Source organism: Cavia porcellus, unplaced genomic scaffold (assembly GCF_034190915.1).
Source record: "Cavia porcellus strain 051 isolate PalLab524CR breed Dunkin Hartley unplaced genomic scaffold, mCavPor4.1 scaffold_8, whole genome shotgun sequence".
In the NCBI taxonomy this organism is placed as follows: Eukaryota; Metazoa; Chordata; class Mammalia; order Rodentia; family Caviidae; genus Cavia; species Cavia porcellus.
In genome coordinates this window covers 64,431,437-64,454,582 of record NW_026947491.1, presented here as the reverse complement: position 1 = coordinate 64,454,582, position 23,146 = coordinate 64,431,437, and the positions used below count along the sequence as shown (strand labels likewise).

Here is a 23,146-nt window from a genome sequence, read left to right as displayed (position 1 = left end):
ACTATTTGGCATTCTATATGCCTCACTTATCTGTATTTCAGTTTCTTTCCCATGCTTGAGCAATTTTCTACTATTACTTTGGCAAATAGTCTTTTTTATGCCATTTGTGTTGAATCCTGCTTTTTTGTTGACGTGTCAGTCTTATATTGTTTTTCTTTGCATCATCTTGCAGCTGTTGAACTGTTATTTCCTTATCTGTTGTTATTTTTAAGAAATCTTTCCTTTCATAATTGCTATCTGCAATCCTGTCTACAAGATCTGAAAGTCCATCTTTAGTTTCATTCAAGTAATTTTATCAGCTTTCAATGGAATTTTTAATTTCTTATAAATATCTCTGAATCTGTTTCTTGTATTCTAAACCTTTCCTATATTGTTCATTGAAGGTTTTCATCATTTTCCACTATTTTTATCTGTGTCTTCTTTAGGTATGCTTAGCAAATATTTCATTGTAGTTGTCATTTTTTTGTTTCTTTTCTTTTTTTTTAATCTATAGCCTCATGGAGTTGTTTCTTTACTTCAGTTGCTATCACTTCAGAAATTTCAGGTGTGTGACTTCCACTGTTTTCTATGACAGTGTCTCCTCGACTTGTTCTGGGTGGTCTGGAGATCTGAGACTGACATTTTGTATTTCAAAATTTTTTCTTTTTTTTTTCCTGTGGTGATCCTTGTGAGCTTGGAGGTAGGTAGCAATATCACTAATATCAAAACCTCTCTAGGAAGTCTGTTCTTCATGAATATCTTCTTTGAGTAGGACATTTTTCATTCACGTCTATCTCAAAATGCTACTTTCCCAATTAATTGAGAGTGGAATATTGTTTTCTATTTGGTTCAGTTCACACTGTTTTGGTGTAGGGCTATGGTGAGGTTATTATCCCAGAGCTTCCCAATATTGTTACACAAGCAAGAACAACTTATTACAATAGATATAACATCCTACGTACAGTAGTACAATGAACAATAGTGACAGCATCAAACATGATTTTGAAATTGACAAATTGTGGTAAGTGTTGCTTTTGTACTTTAGAACATGAGAAAAGTCTATAGTCAGAACAAAAGTAATCATAAATTAGGGGTTTGTATGAAAAATGTTTCTCCTTGTTAGAGTAGATTAATCCTGGGTTTGTCCAGATGAGCTGGTTGCAAATTCCTGGTGCTTCTTGTGCTGGCCACCCATCTCATAGTGTAGAAAAATGGTCCAGGCACATGGGTTCCTCCAACCCATGATTCCCAGGGTGGGGAAAGGTGATAGGCAGAGTTTCTCTCCTCCCACATGGCTTACCAAGATTCCTCCATGGCAGAGAAGTGATGGGTGGGTTCCCCCAACCCTGAATGTCTTATCAAAATTCAACTTACGGCAGTGAGGTGATGGGCCCATAATTGGTTCTTATGTCATATTAATATCTAATTTGTCTCAGACAATACTACTATACCTAACTTTTTTATGTTACCAGGGTCATATAATTGTTTCTATTTCTCTGGAAGCCAAGTTTTGTGACATTAACAATACTACAGAACTCGTTGTTGGGCTAATTATGCTGCATCTTCCACACCCAAATGAACCAAAGTGGCCTGGTTTGGGGCTGAGGCAAAGAATTGTAGTTAACCATATTCAAAGTGGATCACTGAAGAGTGCATGAAGGGATTGCTATTTTATCAACAAAATTATTCCACAATATGCCCATAAACCTCAGTAACAACAAACAAAAAAAAAAAAAAAAAAAGAAAGAAAAAGAAAAAACTCAAACATACAAGCAAAAAATCCCAATAGAAACATAAGAAGATAAGGTGAAAAAAATCCTCCTAAAACTCTCAATTCCTTCAAAGCCAATGGAGGGAATATCAATGAGCAGAATAGCATAAACCACACACCCAAATTATTCAAAAAGATTACAGAAGTTAGAAAACAGATCAAAGAGATACACAGTAGGATCACAGAAGACATAACTAAGCAGATAATAGAAGTAATAACCAAAACGATTCACAAGATTTTAGAAGACATGAATTAAAATGCCGAAAGCTTTTGATGAACTAAACAGAATGGTACAAAATATGAATCAGTTTAGCAAAGAATTGGAGTCTATGAAAAGAGTTCAATAAGAGACACAAGAAATTAATAATTATATTGAAATTGTGAAGAGTAGAAGTGATCAATAAGGTGATATAGTATCAGAACTAGAAGATAATATGCTTCTAAAGCTCAACTACTCAAAGACACCTTGAAACCAATAAGAGAATATGAAAAATTCATACCACAGTTGTGAGAAAATTTAAGGTTAATCCAAGATTAACTGGAATAAGTGAAAAATCAGAACACAATATAAATGGCATAAAAATCTATTCACAAAAATGAAGGGAGAAAAATCTCCAAATACAAAGGAAGTAACACATAGGTAAGTTATGTACATAGAACTCCAAATAGCCATGACCAAATGAAGACATCTGTGTGCTGCATTATACTCAAAGTACCAGAATTCCACCCCAGGGACAAACTCTTCAAAGCTGTTAGAGAAAGACAACAAATTACATATAAAGGTAAATCCACTGGAATTACAGCAGACTTCTTGACACAAACCTTAAAGATCAGGAGAGATGGAGTCTATGAAAAGATTTCAATAAGAGACACAAGAGATTAATTTCAAGTTCTAAAACATAATAACAATCTCCAACCCTGCCTTATGTATTCTGCAAAATTTATGAAGAAATAATATAATTCCATATCCAGGAGCACCTCAAGAAATTCATAATCACCACACCAGCATTATCAAAAATTCCCAAGAATATTGTGGAGGCCAGTAACACCAATGAGGCCAGTAATGCCAATAAGTTTTTAAAAAAACCCTCAACTCTTCAAATAAATGAATCTCTCAACTCTGATATTTCTTTGTTGAATTATTATCTAGATGCCTGTCCATTTGTAACACTGAGGTATTGCGATACTCCATTATAATAGTGTTGGTGTTGGTTTGAACACACTTTCTTCTGAGCATCCCATGGGACTATGTCCAAAACAGACAAAATACTAGCATGTTTAAATGAATTCAAAATAACTGAATCTGTCTGATCCATATTACCAAATTTAGTGTAATGAAAGTAGAAAGTAATGGAAAAGAAAGCGCAAGTACTGTGCAAATCATGGAAATTAAACAATACACTTTTGAAAAAGCAATGAGTCATGGGTCAAATTAAGGAAGAAATTGACAGGTGGGACATTCAAGCAACAATGCCACTATAACATTCCTGAATCTATGGGACAGACACAATGAAAGCAATTTTAAGATGAAAGCAGTGAATTTCTGCATGGAAAAAGAGAGAGCACTCAAATAAATAATCTAATTATGAACCACAAGGCCCTAAAAAACAAAAAGAGTCCAAATTGAAAGCTAGTATGTACAGAGAAGGAAAGTAAAGATTAGAACAGAAATCATTGAAGTGGGCAATGCAAAACAATACAGAGAATCAATGAATTGATAAGTTGCTTCTTTTAAAAGTATAAACAAAATAGACAAATTCTTCACTAGTCTTACCAAAACAAGGGGAAAAAGATCCAAATCCATGCAATTAGAAAGGAAAAGGGAAAAATCACAACAGACTCTGCAAAACTCCAGAAAATCATTGATATCTACTTTGAGAATCCATACTCTAACAAAAGAGAAAATGTAAGGAAACGGATACATTCCTAGATATATACAAAACTACCAAAGCTGAACCAAAAGAATAAAAAACTAAATAATCCAATATCAGCCAATGGAATTGAAAGACTAATTTAAAAAATCTACCAACTAAGGAAAACCACGATCTTCCTGGATTCATTGTGAATTCTACAAAACCTTTACAGAAAATCTAATGCCAATACTCCTCAAACACTTTAATAAAATTGGCAGGAAAGCAGCACTCCCAAAGTCATTCCTGGAAGGAAACATTAACCTGATTCAAAAACCAGAAAAGGGCCCAAATGAAAAAGAGAACTATAGGCTAAACTCCTTAATAAATATAGATGCAAAAGTCTTCCACAAGATACCGGCAAATAGAATGAAGCAAATCATAGAAAAGAGCATACATCATGACCAAACAGAATTCATTCTAGGGATGTAGTGTGGTTCAACATATACAAATCAAAAAATGTAATTTTCCACATAAACTAATAGCTGCAAAGGAAACATTTGACAAGACTTGGAATCCATTCATGATTAAAGCCCTAAAGAAAACAGAAAGTCTTTATTTCAATGTAAAGGAAGCCAACTATGAAAAACCAATGAACAACATTGTACTAAATGGAGAGAAGTTAAAAGCTTTCCCTCTAAAATCAGGAACAAGACAAGGATGTACTTTATCACCACTTCTGTTCAATATATTTCTGGAAACATTAGCCAGAGCAATTAGACACAAGAAAAAAATAAAAAGGATATGAAAAGAAAAAGTTTAATTATTATTATTTGACGAGGACATGATCTATGTAGAAGACTCCAAAAAGATACTCACAAGAATCCTAGAATTAATCCAATTCAGAACTATATAGCACAATATAAAGACAACACTCTAAAGCCAATCACATTGATGCACACCAACAATAAACTGACTGAGGGAGAACTAGGGAAATGACTTCACAATATCATCAAAAATGAAATATTTAGGAATTAATCTAAGTGAGAAATTGAGAGACTTCTACAGTGAAAACTACAAAACTCTGAAAAGGAGCATCAAAATGACTCAGAAAACAGAAAGATAAAGATATATTGTGTTCTTGGATATGCAGAAGCAATTGTAGTCAAAATAATCACTTCTGAAATGGTTGTAAACATTTATGTCAATACAAATTAAAATCCAGTAGCATTCCTCACAGAACTAGGGGCATCAGTCCTCAAATTCCAATGGAACTGGAAAAGATCTACTGTAGCAAAAGCAACACTGATCCTCAGAGGCAGGGGACATCACTGTCCTGGACTTCAAGTTATACTGCAAAACTAAAGTGTTTAAAAACAGCATGGAAGTGGCACAAATTCTGACTTGTGGGTCAATGGAAAAGAATGGAATGTGCAAAACCAACTGGAGACATGCTAAGCTCCCTTATTTTTGACAAAGAGGCCACATACTTTTGCTAGAAGAAAGATGGCCTCTTTAATAAATGGTGGTGAAACTCTAGGAACCTTGGAACAGAGGAACCCAGGTGCCTAGACCAATCCACTACACTGAGGAGGCAACCAATTCAGGAAGCACCCAGGATGCAATAATGGGCTGATTCCAAGAACACAGGAAAACATCAAGATGAAGGAGCAAAATACAATCTCAGATCTCCAGCACACACAGAACAAGTTCAGGAGACACAGACATAGAAGAAATTAGAGATCACACCTGAAATTTCTGAAAGATAACAACTGAAGCAAAGAAGCAACTTAGTTCTTATGCTATTTGGTAAATTTTGCATGCCTATGGGCTGGGAATTTAGCTCAGCGGCATAAGCACCTGCCTTGCAAGCAGGTGGTCATGAGTTCAATCCCCAGTACCAATAAAAAGTTAAAAAAAAATTTTGTATGCCTATGTCTGATAGTCTGGACAGCTATTTTGAAGGTAACAAGAGACATCATAGTAGCAGTTGTTAATTTTCTATCTTGTTTTGAAAACATATCATTTTCATTGTTTTGTTTTGTTTGGTCTTATGTTTGATTTGATTTGATTTGATTATATCTGATGAAATGGGCAGTTATTTTGAAGATAACAAGCTATAGAATAGTAACTGCTGTTGATTTCTTTTTTTTAATTTTTTTTTATTTAAGAGGAAAAAGAGAAAAACACAAAACAAAACAAAGCAGTGTAAGGGTACACGTAATACAGAACTACAAAACAAAACAAAACAAAACAAAATAACAGTAAGAAATCACCTGTTAGTAGATTACATATTATCATCTTGAAAATAGTTGCTCAAATCACAGTATCAAAGAATACAAGGTGGACATTCAAACAGGGAGACTGCAAACAGCTGTGTTCAATGATCCAAAAACATTAATATAGTCAGCTATTTAACACCCCTAAACATACTTGCTGTTATATCCATTAGAGCTCTTTTTTTCCCCCTCTCTTTTTTACAACAAAATTTACGCATTTTGGATTTTATTACTCCTTAGTTCTTATTACTTTTTTGGGGGGGAGAGAATAAAGTCAAATATGGCAAAACAAAGTTGTCAGTCAAAACCAAGGATAGACATAGCACATGATGTAGAACAGAGTACAAGGTTATCAACAATGGTTATCAATGTTGTCCCTTGTTTCCTTAAAAAGAATTGTCTATCTCATTTGATATTATAAAGTTGGACAAAACAGTAGAGAACAAGACCAATAAAACTTAGGCATTGTAAACATTACAGGACTTCCAAAGAAGACAATAGTCAAACCAGAATGGGCATCTTAGTGAATCTTATTGCCTTCAAAGTAGTTGCCTATGTCTTCAAACTTGATACTATCATATAGAATGGAACAGAGTCTAATCGGTCAAAACAAGATCGTGGGAGTACTACAGGACTTCAAAACAAGTTAATAGGAAATCAAAAAGAGTTACTATTTATATATCCTAATTTTTTAAATTTTTTCTTTAATTAAGACAAACATAAGATATGACTAAATTTTTTTTAAAACAATAAGGGGGAGATTAAGATAAAACAGGACAAAGCAATATAACAATAGAGGTCACAGCATGACTGTTTCAGCAACCTAGTACTTCACCACCATATAACCCGACTTAATAGTAGTTACCATAGTGTCTGTCTTTTTCCTTGAAATGTTTGGATAAAACTTCATATACTCTAGCTTCAAATATTTTCATATCAAGAAGCCCAGAATAAAGCCTTTCTAATTAATGAGTGAAAACTTTATAAGGCTTCAAGGCCACCTAATGGGGAATCATGATTACCACTTATTTTTATATATTTGAATCATTACTTACATTAGGGAAACTATTCGGTATTCACACATGTGAGATTGATTTATTTCACTTATGAGTATGGTCTCAAGCTGCGCCCATTTATTGATAAATATCTCAATGTGATCCTTCTTTATAGCTGAATAATACTCCATTGTATAGAAATACCACAACTTTTTTATCCATTCCTCAGTTGATGGACACTTGGGTTGTTTCCAAGATCTGGCGATTACAAATTGTGCTGCTATAAACATAGGTGCACATATATCACTGTGGTATGATGCTTTCAGTTCTTCTGGGAATATGCCTAGAAGTGGAATAGCTGGAATAAATGGGATTTCCAGTCCCAACTTTTTGAGAAATCTCCAGACAGATCTCCACAAAGGCTGTACCAGTCTACACTCCCACCAGCAGTGCAGGAGAGTTCTTTTTTCCCCACAGCCTCTCCAGCATTTGTTGTCGGTTTTCTTGATCCTGGCCATTCTTTCAGGAGTGAGATGGTATCTCAGTGTGGTTTTAATTTGCATTTCTCTAATGACCAATGATGATGAGCATGTTTTCATGTATTTATTTGCCATTTGCATTTCTTCATCTGAGAATTGCGTATTCATCTCAGATGCCCATTTTTGGATTGGATCTTTGAATTTTGGAGGTCTGAGTTTCTTTAATTCTTTATATGTTTTAGACAAGAGGCCCTTGTCTGAGAGAGAGTTCACTAAAATCTTTTCCCAGTTTGTGGGTTTTCTTTTCACTATGCTGGAGATTTCTTTTGACATGCAGAAACTTTTTAATAAGAAGTGGTCCCAGTTATTGATTCTGGGAAGAATTTCCCGTGCGGTTTGAGTCCTGTTCATGAATTCTTTACCTACTCCTATGTCTCCAAGGTTTCTACCTAATTTGTCTTCCAATAGATTTAGTGTTTCTGTTTTAATATTCAGATCTTTGACCCATTTAGATTTTAATTTAGTACATGGTGATAGACATGGGTCTAGCTTTAGTTTTCGGCAAATGGAGAGCCAGTTTTTCCAGCACCATTTATTAAAGAGACTGTCGTTCTTCCAGTGAACCTGCTTGGCTCCTTTATCAAAGATAAGGTGGTTGAGTGTGTTTGTAGTTGTGGTTGTATCTTCTAATCTATTCCACTGATCTTCGGCTCTGTTTTGATTCCAATACCATGTTGATTTTACTACTGTTGCTTTGTAGTATAACTTCAAGTCAGGGATTGTGATGCCTCCTGCTTTGTCTTTGCTGCTTAGAATTGCCTTTGCGATTCTAGGTCTCTTCTGGTTCCAGATGAAATTTAGGAGTGATTTCTCTAGATCTATAAGGTATGTTGATGGTATTTCTATTGGGATTGCATTGAATCTGTATAACAGTTTTGGTAGAATGGCCATCTTCACAATGTTTGTTCTTCCTATCCATGAGCAAGGGATATCTTTCCATTTTCTGAGATCATCTTGCTGTTGATTTCTTATGATCTTGTCTGGAAGACCTGTATTGCCTTTTTTTGTTTTGATTGACTTTATTCTGTTTCCTTTGTTTTGTTCTTTAAAAAAAATGGTGGTGATAAATATCCACAAGATCCAGTGGTGGTAGATCCATATCCACAAGCTCGAACCTATACAGTATCTCTCATGATGCACTAAACTAAAACCAAAATAGATCAAAGATCTAGGTATTAAAACAAAAATACTCAATTTGATGGAAAACAACATAGATAAACTCTTTTAAAGACATGAGTGTAGGCAAGGACTTTCAAAACAGAACCTCAGTTACACAAGAAATAATAGCAAGAATCAACAAGAAGGATTATATGAACTTAAAAATCTCCACAGCAAAGGAAACCATCAACAGAGTAAAAAGAAGATCCACAGAATGGGAAAATATTTTTGTCAGCCACTGCTGAGAGAAAGGGCTAATTTTTAATATATATAAAGAACAAAAAAGTGGACTTCTGGGAAAACATGGTGGACAGATAGCAGCAGCTATGGAGGGTCTCTGAGAGACCCAGCTTAGAATCCAGGAATGGTGCGGAGTGAGGAATCCTAAGAAAGAGAAGATATACCCTGCTGACCCAAGAACGAACTGGGCTGAGAGAAACCAATTGGGAATGCAATCCTGGTGCTAAAACAGAAACAGATAAAGCCTGAGTGTGGAAGCTGGAGCCTGGGCCATTGGAAGCCGTGATTTGGGTTTCCTGCCGCTGCTGCAGTGTCTGAATCAGCTTGGCAGGGAGAGAGATGCGTGAAAGCTCTGAGAACGGGAATTGGTGAACGGAGTTGAGAGTTGGATGGGCGGGGAGCTGTGCATCGACCTGCGGTGAGTGAGGGAAACTGGGACTCTTCCACTGTCTAGGAGGCTCCAACATAGGACATTCTGGGACCAGGCAGACTTGCTGGAAAAAGGCACTGTAGTGACTTCAGTCACATATCCCCCTCTCAAGTGGGATTGGTGAGCAGTGCCTAGCCTACGTGACGCTGCTGCTGCTACGAAACTCAGTAGGCTAGCACAACCCAGGTCCCAGTCCCTGAAGGTGCACCCTAGTGGTGAAGCCTTAGGTAGGTTGACCTGGAGGGGCGGGTCCCGCATAGGCTGCCAGGTCCGTAACTCCCTGGTGTGCTGCAGTGGGCGGGAACACCTAGCCAGTGCAATTCAATCAGACTGTGGCCGACAGGGAAGGAAGCTGGGGCTCCTATATACACTTGCATATAAGGAACAGAAAATATGGGAAGAGGGAGCAACAAGAAAGGATCCTTGGCTCCCAATCCTGAGAAACAGGCAATAGCAGACACGGCACCAATAGATATAAAGCGCTATCTCCAGAGCCTCATAGATGAGTTCAGGAATGAAGTTATTAATGACCTGAAGCTAGACATAAGCAGAATAGTTAGTGAAATGCTAAGCACCACCCAAGAAAAAACAGATGGTGGAATCAATCAAAGAACAGACAAAAGGGGGAGACTTGTTTGATGGAGAAAATAGAGAAAACATAGAATACGTGAAGCAGGTTCAAAGAGATTACCAGAAAACTAAAAACTCTATCGAAAACTGGCATAACAGCTTGAAAGAAACTAAGGATAGATTATCTGAACTGGAGGGCAGATTTGTAATATGGGAGCATAAAATGAAAAACTTCTTAAAAATAACAAAGAAAACTTCCAGGAGAACATGGCGGACAGATAACAGCAACTACCGGAGGCTCTCTGAAAAACTAGGCTGAGAAGCCAGGTATGGTGCGGACTAAAGAGACATAAGCAGGTGGAGTTATGCTCTGCTGACTCAGGAACGAACTCGGCTGAGAGAAACCAACTTGGAATGTAGTCTTGGTGCTAAAACAGGAACAGAAAAGTCTCGCTGCTGAGGCTGGACCCTGCGCCATTGGAAGCCGCGATTTGGGTTTCCCGCCGCGCGGCGGCTGGCTGCCTCTACATCGGCTCGGCAAGGAGAGAGACGCGCGGAAACTCTGAGAACGGGAGTCTGCGAACGGAGTCGAAAACAGGACGGGCAGGGAGGCATGTTCTGACTTGTGGCGAGGTGAGTGAGAGAAACTGACACTCCACCACAGTTTGACTCCAGCAGACTTTCTGGGCCCGAGCAGTCCTGCGGGAGCAGGGCGCGGTGGCGACTCCAGCCACACATTCCCCTCTCTGGCAGGATTGGTGAAAAGTGACTGGCCTGCGTGACGCTGCCGGCGGACCCCGTAGGCTGGCCCAACCCAGATCCCAGAGCCTGACGGAGGCCGGGAGGGGCGGGCCCCCGAGTAGGCTGCCTGGTGCGCAGCGGTGAGTGGGAACACCTAACCGGCGCAATTCGATCAGGCTGTGGCTGACAGGGAGAGAAGCTGGGCCTCTCATATAAGCTTGCATATAAAAGGAAAAGAGAATATGGGAAGAGGCAGCAACAAGGAAGGCTCCTCAGCCCCCAATTCTGAGAAACAGGCAATAGCGGACACCGCACCAATACACATAAAGCACCATATAGAGAGCCTCATAGACCAATTCAGGAATGAAGTTATCAACGACCTGAAGCTAGAAGTATGCAAAATAGTTAGAGAAATGCTAAGCCCCACCCAAGAAAAAACAGATGGTGGAATGGAAGAACAGAAAAAGAGGGGAGAATTGTTTGATGGAGAAAACAGGGAAAGCATAGAAGACGTGAAGCAGGTTCAAAGGGACTACCAAGAAACTAAGAAGTCTATCGAAGACTGGCATAACAGCTTGAAAGAAACTAAGGACAGACTATCTGAACTGGAGGGCAGAATTGTAATATGGGAGAATGAAATAAAAAACTTCTTAAAAATAACAAAGAAACAAACAGCAATAATACAAAGACAAGAAGATGATAAGAGGATCCATAACTTAAGGATTAAGAACATAAAAGAAGAAGTAGGGACACAAACAAATGAACTACAAAAGCTACTCACAGAAATAATCCAGGGGAATTTTCCTAATTTAGCAAAAGGTAAAGATACTCAGATATATGAGGCATACAGGACCCCAGCTACCTACAACCCAAACAGAGAAACACCCAGGCATATAATAATAAAAATTCCAGAAATTCAATACAAGAACAGAATATTAAAAGCTGTCAGAGACAAGAAACAGACCACTTACAAGGGAGCACCCATCAGAATTACAGCAGATTTCTCTGCACAAACCATCAAATCACGAAGAGCGTGGGGGGAAATAATTCAAGCTTTGAAAGATAATAATCTCCAGCCAAGATTGAGATATCCTGCACAACTGTCCCTGGAAATTGATGGAAAAACAAGGTACTTCCAGGATAAAGAGGAACTGGGGGAATATGCAACCACCAATTCAACTCTACAGAGAGTATTGCAGGATATTCTAAAAAAAGAAAAATACAAAGAATCCAGAAATAGTGGAGGCCACAACTAATGGAGCAGAGAACAAAGTAAAGAAGACAAACTGACAGCTACTGACAGAATAAGAGCTCAACAGAAATGAAGCAGAGAAGATTGGATGATAGGAACAGCTATTTTGGAGAAAATGACATCTTAATAGGTAATACTGATTTAGTATCATCTTATTTTGAAGTCTCATCTAGCTTTTGTCCTTCTGTCTCCAATGGTCTAAATAGGTTGTATCTTACTGGATTTTATTATGTATGATAGTATAAGCAAAAACCTTTTAAAGACAAGGAGATTATCCAGAAACCATTATTCATTTTCTGTTAGTCGATTCTAAATACTCTGTAATGCTGTCATTCTCTTAAATGGTTTTACATTGTTTTGATATACTTAATGCTACAGTATATGAAGTTGTACTCAAGGGTTTCAAGGAAAGAGACAATATGGTAACTACTTTTAGGTCAGGATTATCTGGTGGTGAAACGCTATTCTGCTTAAATGGTTATGTTTTGATCTGTGCTGTTTTGTTGTTATGCCCTCTTTTATCTCAATCTCCATTCCATTATTTACTTTTTTAATACTTTTTTAAAATTTTTATCCTTTTAATTAAAGGAAAAAAAATAGCAGGATATATTATAGTAACCCACTTTGACTTTCCATTACCTCGATTTAAAGCCCTGTATTACTCTCACCATCTGGTTTTTAACTGATGTTCCCCTATTCTGTTTTGCTGGATAGTATCAGGTTCGAAAATTTAGGCATCAGCTGTGAAGATAATGAGATTCATTATAACGCCCATTCTCGTTGACTTTTACTTTTGAAGACCTACAATGTCTCCAACGGTTTGGCTTTGTCGGTTTTGTTCTTTACTGTTTTGTTCAATTGTATTATAACTAATGGTATAGGCAATTCTATCAGAGATAGCGGGAGGCATTATGGTAACCATTGTTGATCACCTTGTATTATGTTTTCACATTATCTATTATGTCCACCCTTTTGACTTGACCGATTCTGTTCTGTTATGTCACATTTGGTTTTACTCTCTTCCAAAAAAGTAATAAGAACCGTGAGAGCAATGAAACCCAAAATGTGTAATAGTCATTGTACAAAAGAGAGGAAAAGAAAGTACTCTAAACTATATAACTGCATGTATATTTAAGTGTACAAGATAGAATATGATATCACAGAGTTTTATTGGATCATTGAACAGAACTGTTTGCAGTATCATTGATGGAATGTCCACTTTACAAGCTTTAATTTTGTGACTTGAACAATTATTTCTAAGATGACAGTATGTAATCCATTAACTAGTGATTTCCTACTGTTCATTTTTTTTCTGCAAATTTGTATAACTTGTACCCTTTCTCTGCTTTTTTTCTTTTCTCCTTAAATAAAATTTAAAAATAAAAAAAAATAACAAAGAAACAAGCAGCAATAATACAAAGACTAGAAGATGATAAGAGGATCTATAACTTAAGAATTAAGAACATAAAAGAAGAAGTAGGGACACAAACAAATGAACTACAAAAGCTACTCACAGAAATAATCCAGGGGAATTTTCCTAATTTAGCAAAAGGTAAAGATACTCAGATGTATGAAGCATACAGGACCCCAGCCACCTACAACCCAAACAGAGCTACACACAGGCATATAATAATCAAAATTCCAGAAGTCCAATATAAGAACAGAATACTAAAAGCCGTCAGAGACAAGAAACAGATCACTTACAAGGGAACACACATCAGAATTACAGCAGAATTCTCGACACAAACCATCAAATCATGAAGAGCGTGGGGGGAAATAATTCAAGCTTTGAAAGATAATAATCTCCAGCCGAGATTGATATATCCTGCACAACTATCCCTGGAAATTGATGGAAAAACAAGGTGCTTCCAGGATAAAGAGGAACTAGGGGAATATGCAACCACCAATTCAACTCTACAGACAATACTGCAGGATATTCTAAAAAAAGAAAATACAAAGATTCCAGAAATAGTGGCAGAGAGGCCATAGTGAAGGGAGCAGAAAACAAAATGAAGAAGACAAACTCACAACTAATGACAGAAAAAGAGCTCAACAGAAATGAGGCAGAGAAGATTGGATGATAGGAACAGCTATTTTGGAGAAAAAGACATCATAATGGGTAATGCTGATTTAATATCATCTTGCTTAGAAGCCACATCAAGTTTTTGTTCTTCTGTCTCCATAGGTCTTAACATGTTGTATCTTATTGGATTTTATTATATGTGATAGTATAAACAAAAACTTTTATAGACAAGGAGATTATACAGAAACCATTGTTCATTTTCTGTTAGTTGATTCTAAGTACCCTGTAATACTGTCATTCTCTTGAATGGTTTTACATTGTTTTGATATATTTGATGCTACAGTATATGAAGTTATACTCAAAGATTTCAAGGAAAGAGACAATATGGTAACTACTTTTATGTCAGGATATCTTGTGGTGAAACACTATTTTGCTTAAATGGTTACATTATGATCTGCCATTTTGTTGTTTTGCCCTCTTTTATCTCAATCTCCATTTTATTATTTACTTTTTTATTTTTATCCTTCTAATTAAGGGAAAAATAAATTTAAAAATTGCAGGATACATTATAGTAACCCACTTTGATTTTCTATTAACTTGATTTGAAGCCCTGTATTGCTCTCACCCTCTTGTTTTGACTGATATTCCTCTTTTCTGTTTTGCTTGATAGTACCAGGTTCGAAAGTTTACAGCTGTGAAGATAGTGGGATTCATTATGACGCCCATTCTGGTTGACTATTATCTACTTTTGAAGACCTGGAATGTCTCCCATGTTTTGGTTTTGTTGGTTTCGTTCTTTACTGTTTTGTTCAATTTTATTATAACATGATATAGCTGATTCTATTTGAGATAGCTGGAGGCATTATGGTAACCATTGTTGATCACCTTGTATTATGTTTTTACATTATCTATTATGTCCACCCTTTTGATTTGACCAACTCTGTTCCGTTATGTCACATTTGGTTTTACTCTCTTCCAAAAAAGTGATAAGAACCATGGAAGTAATAAAACCCCAAATGTATAATAGTTTTTGTACAAAAGAGAGGAAAAGAAAGTGCTCTAAATGATATAACTGCATGTATATTTAAGTGTATAAGATAGACAATGATATTACTGAGTTTTGTTGGATCATTGAACAGAACTATTTGCAGTCTCATTGTTTGAATGTCCACTTTATATGCTTTAATTTTGTAACTTGAACAAATATTTCTAAGATGACAATATGTAATCCAGTAACTAGTGATCTCCTACTGTTTATTTTTTTTCTGATATTCTGTGTAACTTGTACCCTTTTTCTGCTTTTTTTTCTCTTTTTCTCCTTAAATAAAAAAAAGAACAAAAAAGTTAGACCCCCCCCAAAAAATTTAAAGACCGAATAATTGAGCATCTGAAATGAAATGACACTTCTTGATGAAGAAGTACAATTGGCCAATAAATGCTACATGTGGAAATGTTCAGCATTTCTGGTCATGCAAGAAATGCAAATAAAACACACTAAGACTTCATGTCACTCCAGAAAGACTGACTACCATCAAGAAATCAACAATAACAAATGCTGGAGAGACTTCAGCTGAAGTTGTAACCCTTTTCTGTGTTGGTTGAGTGTAAACTGGTATATCCACTGTGCAAGTCAATATAGAGATTCATCTAAAAATGAAAAATAAAATTCTACTTGACTCAGCATTTCACCTGCTAGATGTCTTCCCAAAAGAGATAAAGACATCAGATTACAGTGATAAAATCATACCCACATTTATAGCCACATAGTTCATAATAGCTAAATAGTGGAAGCAGCCTATATATCCATCAACTGATGAATGCATAAAGGAAATGTGGTATTTATACACAATACAGTATTAACTTCCATAAAGATGGATTTGCTTTAGTGTTCTGTAGGAAAATGCATGCACTTTGAAACCATAAATTTAGGTGAGGTTAATCAGACACAGGAGCTTAAATATCAGATAGTTTCTCTTACATGAGAAACCCAATAGGTAAATAAAGTGCAAAATCAAAGACAGATAATAGGGAAAAAAAGAGAATAGAGTTACTAAAATATAGTATGTCCAAAGTATCTAAAAGTATATGCTGATTTAGTGTAGCTATCTTATGTGTTTTATTTGTCCTTTGACTGTTAGTCTGGCCATTAATTTGTGTTTATGATAATCAACTTGATAAAGGCTTATAAAATAACTAAATTTGATGCTAGGAAACAGAACAGATAGAGGTCAAGGGGGAAAAAGAGTTGGGATGTGTTATGTATGTATACATTTATTCTCAATGAATGTAATCATTATATACTGGAAACATGTACTAATAAAAATTTTTAAAACCTTTGTACATTGATATACCTCAAAACACTAGGAAAAAATGAGTTTTTTAAATGGTAAATTAAACTGAGTAATATGTAAAAAGACTGGTACATCATGATTAAGTGGATTTAGTGAAATTTATTCTGGGAATGTAAAGTGTGTTTTGTTGTTTTTGTTGCTATGTAGTGTTAGGAATTTTACAAAGTTCTTTTCATATATTTGATCAATTTATCGCTATTTATTTTACAGTTTTTTCAATATTATGAGTAACAGATTTTTCTCATTTTATATTCATAGCAGCTTGCTGTCATAAAATTGAAAAATCTATTTAATTTAGTATTTTATTTCATGATACAATCATCTTACAATTTGCTTTATCTATTTTACTAGTATTTTATTAGTATACATCATCAGCAGAAAGAGATCATCTAACTTTTCTAAGTTTTTGTATCAATTATTTCACTTGTCAAATTGTATCTTTTGAAGTTTCTAAGACAATGTTAAATAAATATGATGCTAGTGTGATTCTATACTTAGTTTCTGATTTTAATTTATTTGGCTTGCCTTTTATAATATTACTTGCTACTGTTTTTAGATACATTTGTCCTTTTATATGTAGGTACTTTTCCTGCTCTATTTTGATTTATTTAAAGTGTTAGAAATGAGAAAAGAAGGAAAATAAGGAAACAATGGTTTGTAAATGGGGAGGGGAGGAGGAATTGAAGAGAGGATAGGGAAAAGGGAGGGGAAAAACTAGTTATATTATGTACAGGTACACATTCTTTATGATGACTGTGATCATTATGAATAACTTAGATGTACCAATAAAATCTAATGCAAACAAATTTTTTAAAAGGAAAAAACTTTAAAAATAAAAATAAATAAAATTTTAGAATGGATACTAATTTATTCACATAAACTTTCATCATTTTTGTATCATAGAGTATTTCTGTTTTAATTTTTATAGGAATGACTTATGATAGTATATTTCCAGAGGTTCAAACACTGCATTCCTGAAATAAACCTTTCTTGAACATAGTTTTGTGTGTGTGTGTGTGTGTGTTAAAGAGGATACATCAAAACAAACCAGTGTAAGAGGTACAGGACTTCAAAACATTACAAAATCAACAATAGTTACCATAATGCGCCGTGGCATCTTCAAAATAGCTGCAGATACCTTCCAACATAGTAAAAATCAAACAGAACAGAATAGAAACAATAAAACCAGAACAATGAATGCAATAAAGGACTTCAAAATAAACCAATAGCAATCCAAAATTGCTGCGATAGTATATCTTGCTATCCTTGAAAGAGTTGCTCTTGCCATCAGATTTAACATACTCAAACAAAGCAAAGAGAATAAAACGTGTTGTACTCTACTCAGAAAAACAGGGCCCCATGATGAAAAACAGGGCAAGACCCCAACATGACAAATGGGGCAAGACGTCTTTTTAAAAGAAGCGCTTTTATTTTAGCTGGCCCAGTGATACAGTGCAGATGGAATTTGCAAAGCTGTGCAACTGAGTTAGAGTTTTGACTGATTTTTATAGCTCATTTATGATTAGCTCATTGATCATTAAGTTCATAGTGATGAGAAACAGAAATAAGGTGGGCCTTGTTCCCCTTTGCTTGAGGTAAGAGGCATTTCACAGTGGGTGGTTAGTCAATTCATAGCCCTTGGTCTGCCAATTTCAGGAACATTTGTCTCTCATAAAGGGAACAATGGTTGACACAGCATCATTTGTCTCTTACAAGGGGAACAAAAGTTGACATAGCACACAGGTCACTAAGGGGAAGGGGGATGACGCATTACAGAACAGCAGAACGAAGTGGTCAGTTAATTTATAACTATGTGGTTGGTGCTTGGTTACTAGGGTAATGAGCTCAGTACAGAATGACAATATTACTAATAACTATATTTTTAAGTAACGATTTTTGTTAATTATCTTTTAATCAATTATTTTAATTTTTAGCATCTTAGTATAACAAAACGCAGTCTGACAAAACAATGGAAATTATATAGGACTTTAAAACAAGACCACAGGGAGTCAACAATGGCTGTAACCCTCAGAAGGAGATCCCCCCTGTTAGTAAGCCCGATCACTTACCAGAGGAGAGGGGATTGTACTTCTTGTTTGCCATCCCGTGCACTGGAAGTGGCTGGAGTCTGCCTATTCCTAGTCCAGTGGTGGCCCACACATGTCACTGGTCCCCAGACTTGGCTTGCTTCTTGTTGTGGCCTTGTTCTCTCTACCCCAGTCTGCAAATGGCCAGCTTTTCTTTTTCTTTGATGCATTAATGGAGTTTATTTGCCAAAATTTGGAAGAGAATTATCTATATTTTTGATATTGTACTATAATTTTTACCATTATAAAATAAATTTTAAATTTGTCCTTGATTCCTAAAATAGATTAGTAAGTCTCCCAATTTAAATAATATATTTTAAAAAATAACTACAATCATCTGTTCTTTACAAGTTTGTATCAGTCTGGTACTGGAGCCTTTTCAAATGATAGAATTTTTTTTAATGTTATGCTTACCCAAAACCAGGCTAAATTGAGCCCATTTGAGACACTATAGGAGAGTCCACTTTTATCTTCTGATATGGTAGCAGACCCAGAGATCATGAGATTTACATCTTATTAATGTAGGCCAAATACAATAAGCTACCCAAATGTATGGGAACAGAGTCCTGTCTGTTTCCAACCCAGGGGGACCACCTAGTAATTCCCTAGAGGCCAAGTGTTCATAAAAACTTGGAAAGAAGGGCCTCCTGCAGACCAGTTAGAACCAAAATGGAAGGGCCCTTTTTCAGTGAACCTGGCCACTCCCATTGCAGTAAAGGTGGCAGAGACTTATAACTGGATTCATCTTTCTATGCCAAAGGCAAACCCACATGAGCTGTCTGAAGAAAAAGGTCACCCAAAAGAGAAAAGCTAATCCTATGAGCCTCTGGAAGAATTGAGATTTCTCTTCAAAAAACAAGATTCCAGTGCCTCTACAGATAACTAAGTGAGATCTTGCCAAGGCCGTGGCTTTTAGGTTCTTGATAATTTACCTAACTTCCCTCTCTGACGTATGTTTTCTTCCACAACAGGTATGAAATTCTGATCAGAAATGCTCCTCATATTTGGGCTAATCATTCAATTTTTTTCTCCTATCAAATAGTAGCTCAGTGGTCACTAATTCTTTTCTCATTGTCTTCTAACACTTTTTCTTTTCAACTCAACCAGTGAACCATGTACTCCCAAGATAGCTGGAAAACACATAATCTTCTGTAGGTAGGATCTACGGCCATTTCCAGTCAGAAATAGGAGAAGATAGAGACCTCTTTTCCCTCAGTGCCTCATAAAAAATTATGGGGGAAATGATGCAGAAGACAGTGTGATTAAAATGGAGATACTGGAAAGTAAGAGAGATGAAAGATTTCAAACAAGGTCAAATCCATCAGTTTTTTTATGGCCATAACTTGTACTCTAAGTAACTACTTTAAAGATAAGAATATGTCATGTATTATTTATTCTATTATTTTGTTATGAAATATTGCTTTAATTTTTCCATAAAAAAAATCAAGGGTGGAGGGATACAGCTAGGCAAATGTCAGTACACTTTAGGGCTCAAGAATAATCCTTTACAACTGGGAGTGTTGGTGCACACTTATAATCCCAGCACCTGGCAGCCTGAGGCAAGAAGTTCATTGCAAGTTTGAGACCAGCCTGGGATACAAAAATGAGCTCAAGGCCATCCTGAACTGCATAGTGAGACCCTGTTTCAAAAAGACAAAAAAAAAAATCCTCTTATTTCATACCCCACTTTTCAGACTCACTGGGATGGTGGTCCCACCTTCCAGACCCAATAGAGTAGGTGATGAAGAGTGGTGATGTCTCTTGGACCCTTCCAGGCACTCTTCCAGGTACTGTGCAAAGGAGTCTGGAACTCAGGAGAATACACCTTTGTTCCCTGGGCCCATGGTAAGAATAGCCACCATGATGACACTTAGTCACTCATTCCTTGAAGAATAGCTTGCATTTACAGCCAACTACTGTGATCCTATCCTATCAAATCCAAGAAGTCCCACTACCTTTCTTCCTTTTGATCCAGCTCCGCTACTTCAGTTCAAACTGACTGCATTGAGTCAGAAGAACATGGCGGACAGATAGCAGCAGCGATGGAGGCTTTCTGAGATACCCCACTTAAAATCTAGGAATGGTGGAGTACGAGGATTCCTAAGTAAGGGGAGATACACCCTGCTGACCCAGGAATGAACTAAGCTAAGAGAAACCAACTGGAAATCCAATCCTGGTGCTGTAACAGGAACAGATGAAATCTCAGCACGGAAGCTAGAACCTGTGCCACTGGAAGCCACGATTTGAATTTCCTGCTGCCGCTGCTGCATCCAAATCTGCAGGGCAGGGAGAGAGACACGCAAAAGCTCTGAGAGTGGGAATCTGCGAATGGAGTTGAGAGCAGGACTAGCAGGGAGCCCTACATCGACTTGTGGTGAGTGAGTGGAACGGGGACCCTTCCATAGAGTAGGAGGCTCTAGCAAAGGACATACTGGGACTGGGCAGACTTGCCAGAACAGGGTGCTGCAGAGACTTCAGTCACATATTCCCCTCTCAAGCAGGATTGGTGGGGAGTGCCTGGTCTGCATGATGCGTCTGACTAAGACCCAGTAGGATAGCCCAAACCAGGTCCCAACACCTGGAGGTGTACCCTAGCAGTGAAGCCTTAGGTAGGTTGACCTGGAGCGGTGGGCCCAGCAGAGGCTGCCTAGGTCTGTGTTTCCCTAGTACACTGCAGTGGGTGGGAACACCTAGCCAGTGCAATTCAAACTGTAACCGAAAAAGAGAAAAAAAATTGGGCCTCCTACATTCACTTGTATGGAAGGAACAAAAAGTATGAGAGGAGGAAGCAACAAGAAAGGGTCCTCAATCCCCAATCCTGAGAACACTGATCCAGGAAAGGGAAACACAAAAGAAGACAGAAAACATGCAATATCAGACACGGCACCAATAGACATAAAGCGCTATCTCCACAGCCTCATAGATGAGTTTAAAAATGAAGTATTTAACAAAATAAAGCAAAATATAAGAGAATAGTTAGAGAAATGCTAAGTACTGCCCAAGAAAAACCAGATGATGGAATGGAAGAACAGAAAAAAACGGAGAATTGTTTGATGGAGAAAATAGAGAAAACATAGAATACGTGAAGCAGGTTCAAAGAGATTACCAGGAAACTAAAAACTCTATCGAAAGCTGGTATAACAGCTTGAAAGAAACTAAGGATAGATTATCTGAACTGGAGGGCAGACTTGTAATATGGGAGCATGAAATGAAAAACTTCTTAAAAATAACAAGAAAACAAACAGCAATAATAAAAAGACTAGAAGATGATAAGAGGATCTATAACCTAAGAATTAAGAACATAAAAGAAGAAGTAGGGACACAAACAAATGAACTACAAAAGCTATTCACAGAAATAATGCAAGAGAATTTCCCTAATTTAGCAAAGGTTAAAGATACTCAGAAGTATGAGGCATACAGGACCCCAGCCACCTACAACCTAAACAGAGCTACACCCAGGCATATAATAATCAAAATTCCAGAAATCCAATATAAGAACAGAATACTAAAAGCCGTCAGAGACAAGAAACAGATCACTTACAAGGGAACACCCATCAGAATTACAGCAGACTTCTCGGCACAAACCATCAAATCATGAAGAGCATGGGGGGAAATAATTCAAGCTTTGAAAGATAATAATCTCCAGCCAAGATTGATATATCCTGCACAACTGCCCCTAGAAATTGATGGAAAAACAAGGTGCTTCCAGAATAAAGAGGAACTAGGGGAATTTGCAACCACCAATTCAACTCTACAGAGAATACTGCAGGATATCCTAAAAATGGAAAATACCAAGACTTCAGAAACAGTGGCAGAGAGGCCACAATGAATGGAGCAGAAAGCGAAATGAAGAAGACAAAGTGACAACAAATGACAGAAAAAGAACTCAACAGAAATGAGGCAGAGAAGATTGGATGATAGGAACAGCTATTTTGGAGAAAACAAGACATCATAATAGCTAGTGCTGATTTAATATCATCTTGCCTTGAAGTCCTATCAAGCTTTTATTCTTCTGTCTCCATCGGTCTTAACAGGTTGTATCTTATTGTATTTTATTATATGTGATAATATAAGCAAAAACTTTTATAGACAAGGAGATTATACAGAAACCATTTTCTGATAGTTGGTTCTAAATACCCTGTAATACTGTTATTCTCTTGAATGGTTTTACATTGTCTTGATATGTTTGGTGCTACAGTATAAGAAGTTATACTCAAAGATTTCAAGGAAAGAGACACTATGGTAACTACTTTTATGTCAGGATATCTTGTGGTGAAACACTATTTTGCTTAAATGGTTATGCTTTGACCTGCGCTGTTTTGTTGTAATGCCCTCTTTTATCTCAGTCTCCTTTTTAAAAATTATTTGCTTTTTTATTTTTATCTTTTTAATTAAGGGAAAAATAAAATATAGCAGGATACATTATAGTAACCCACTACAGTAACCCCCTTATAGTAACCCATTATAGTAACCCCTATTAACTTGATTTGAAACCCTGTATAGCCCTCACCATCTTGCTTTGACTGATTTTCCTCTATTCTGCTTTCCTTGATAGTACCAAGTTCGAAAGTATAGGCAACAGCTGTAAAGACAATAAGATTCATTATGACGCCCATTCCGGTTGACTATTATCTTCTTTTAAAGCCCTGTAATGTCTTCAATGTTTTGGTTTAATTCTTTACTGTTTTGTTCAATTTTATTATAACTGATGATATAGGCAATTCTTTTTAAGATAGCAAGAGGCAGTATGGTAACTATTGTTGATCACCTAGTATTTTGTTTTTACATTATCTATTATGTCCATCCTTTTGATTTGACTGACTCTGTTCTGTTATGTCACATTTGGTTTACTCTCTTCAAAAAAAAAGTAATAAGAACTGT

At 36.5% G+C, this 23,146-nt stretch overlaps 1 long non-coding RNA gene across 1 annotated transcript in view; it reads left to right on the top strand.

The window, feature by feature from the left end:
• Positions 1–15,537, top strand: part of LOC134477361 (uncharacterized) — a 30,999-nt gene extending 15,462 nt beyond the window's left edge. The window contains exon 2 of the long non-coding RNA XR_010049378.1: positions 14,498–15,537. This is a non-coding gene — a long non-coding RNA (uncharacterized LOC134477361). The remainder of the gene's footprint in view (positions 1–14,497) is intronic.
• Positions 15,538–23,146: the final 7,609 nt, after the last annotated feature.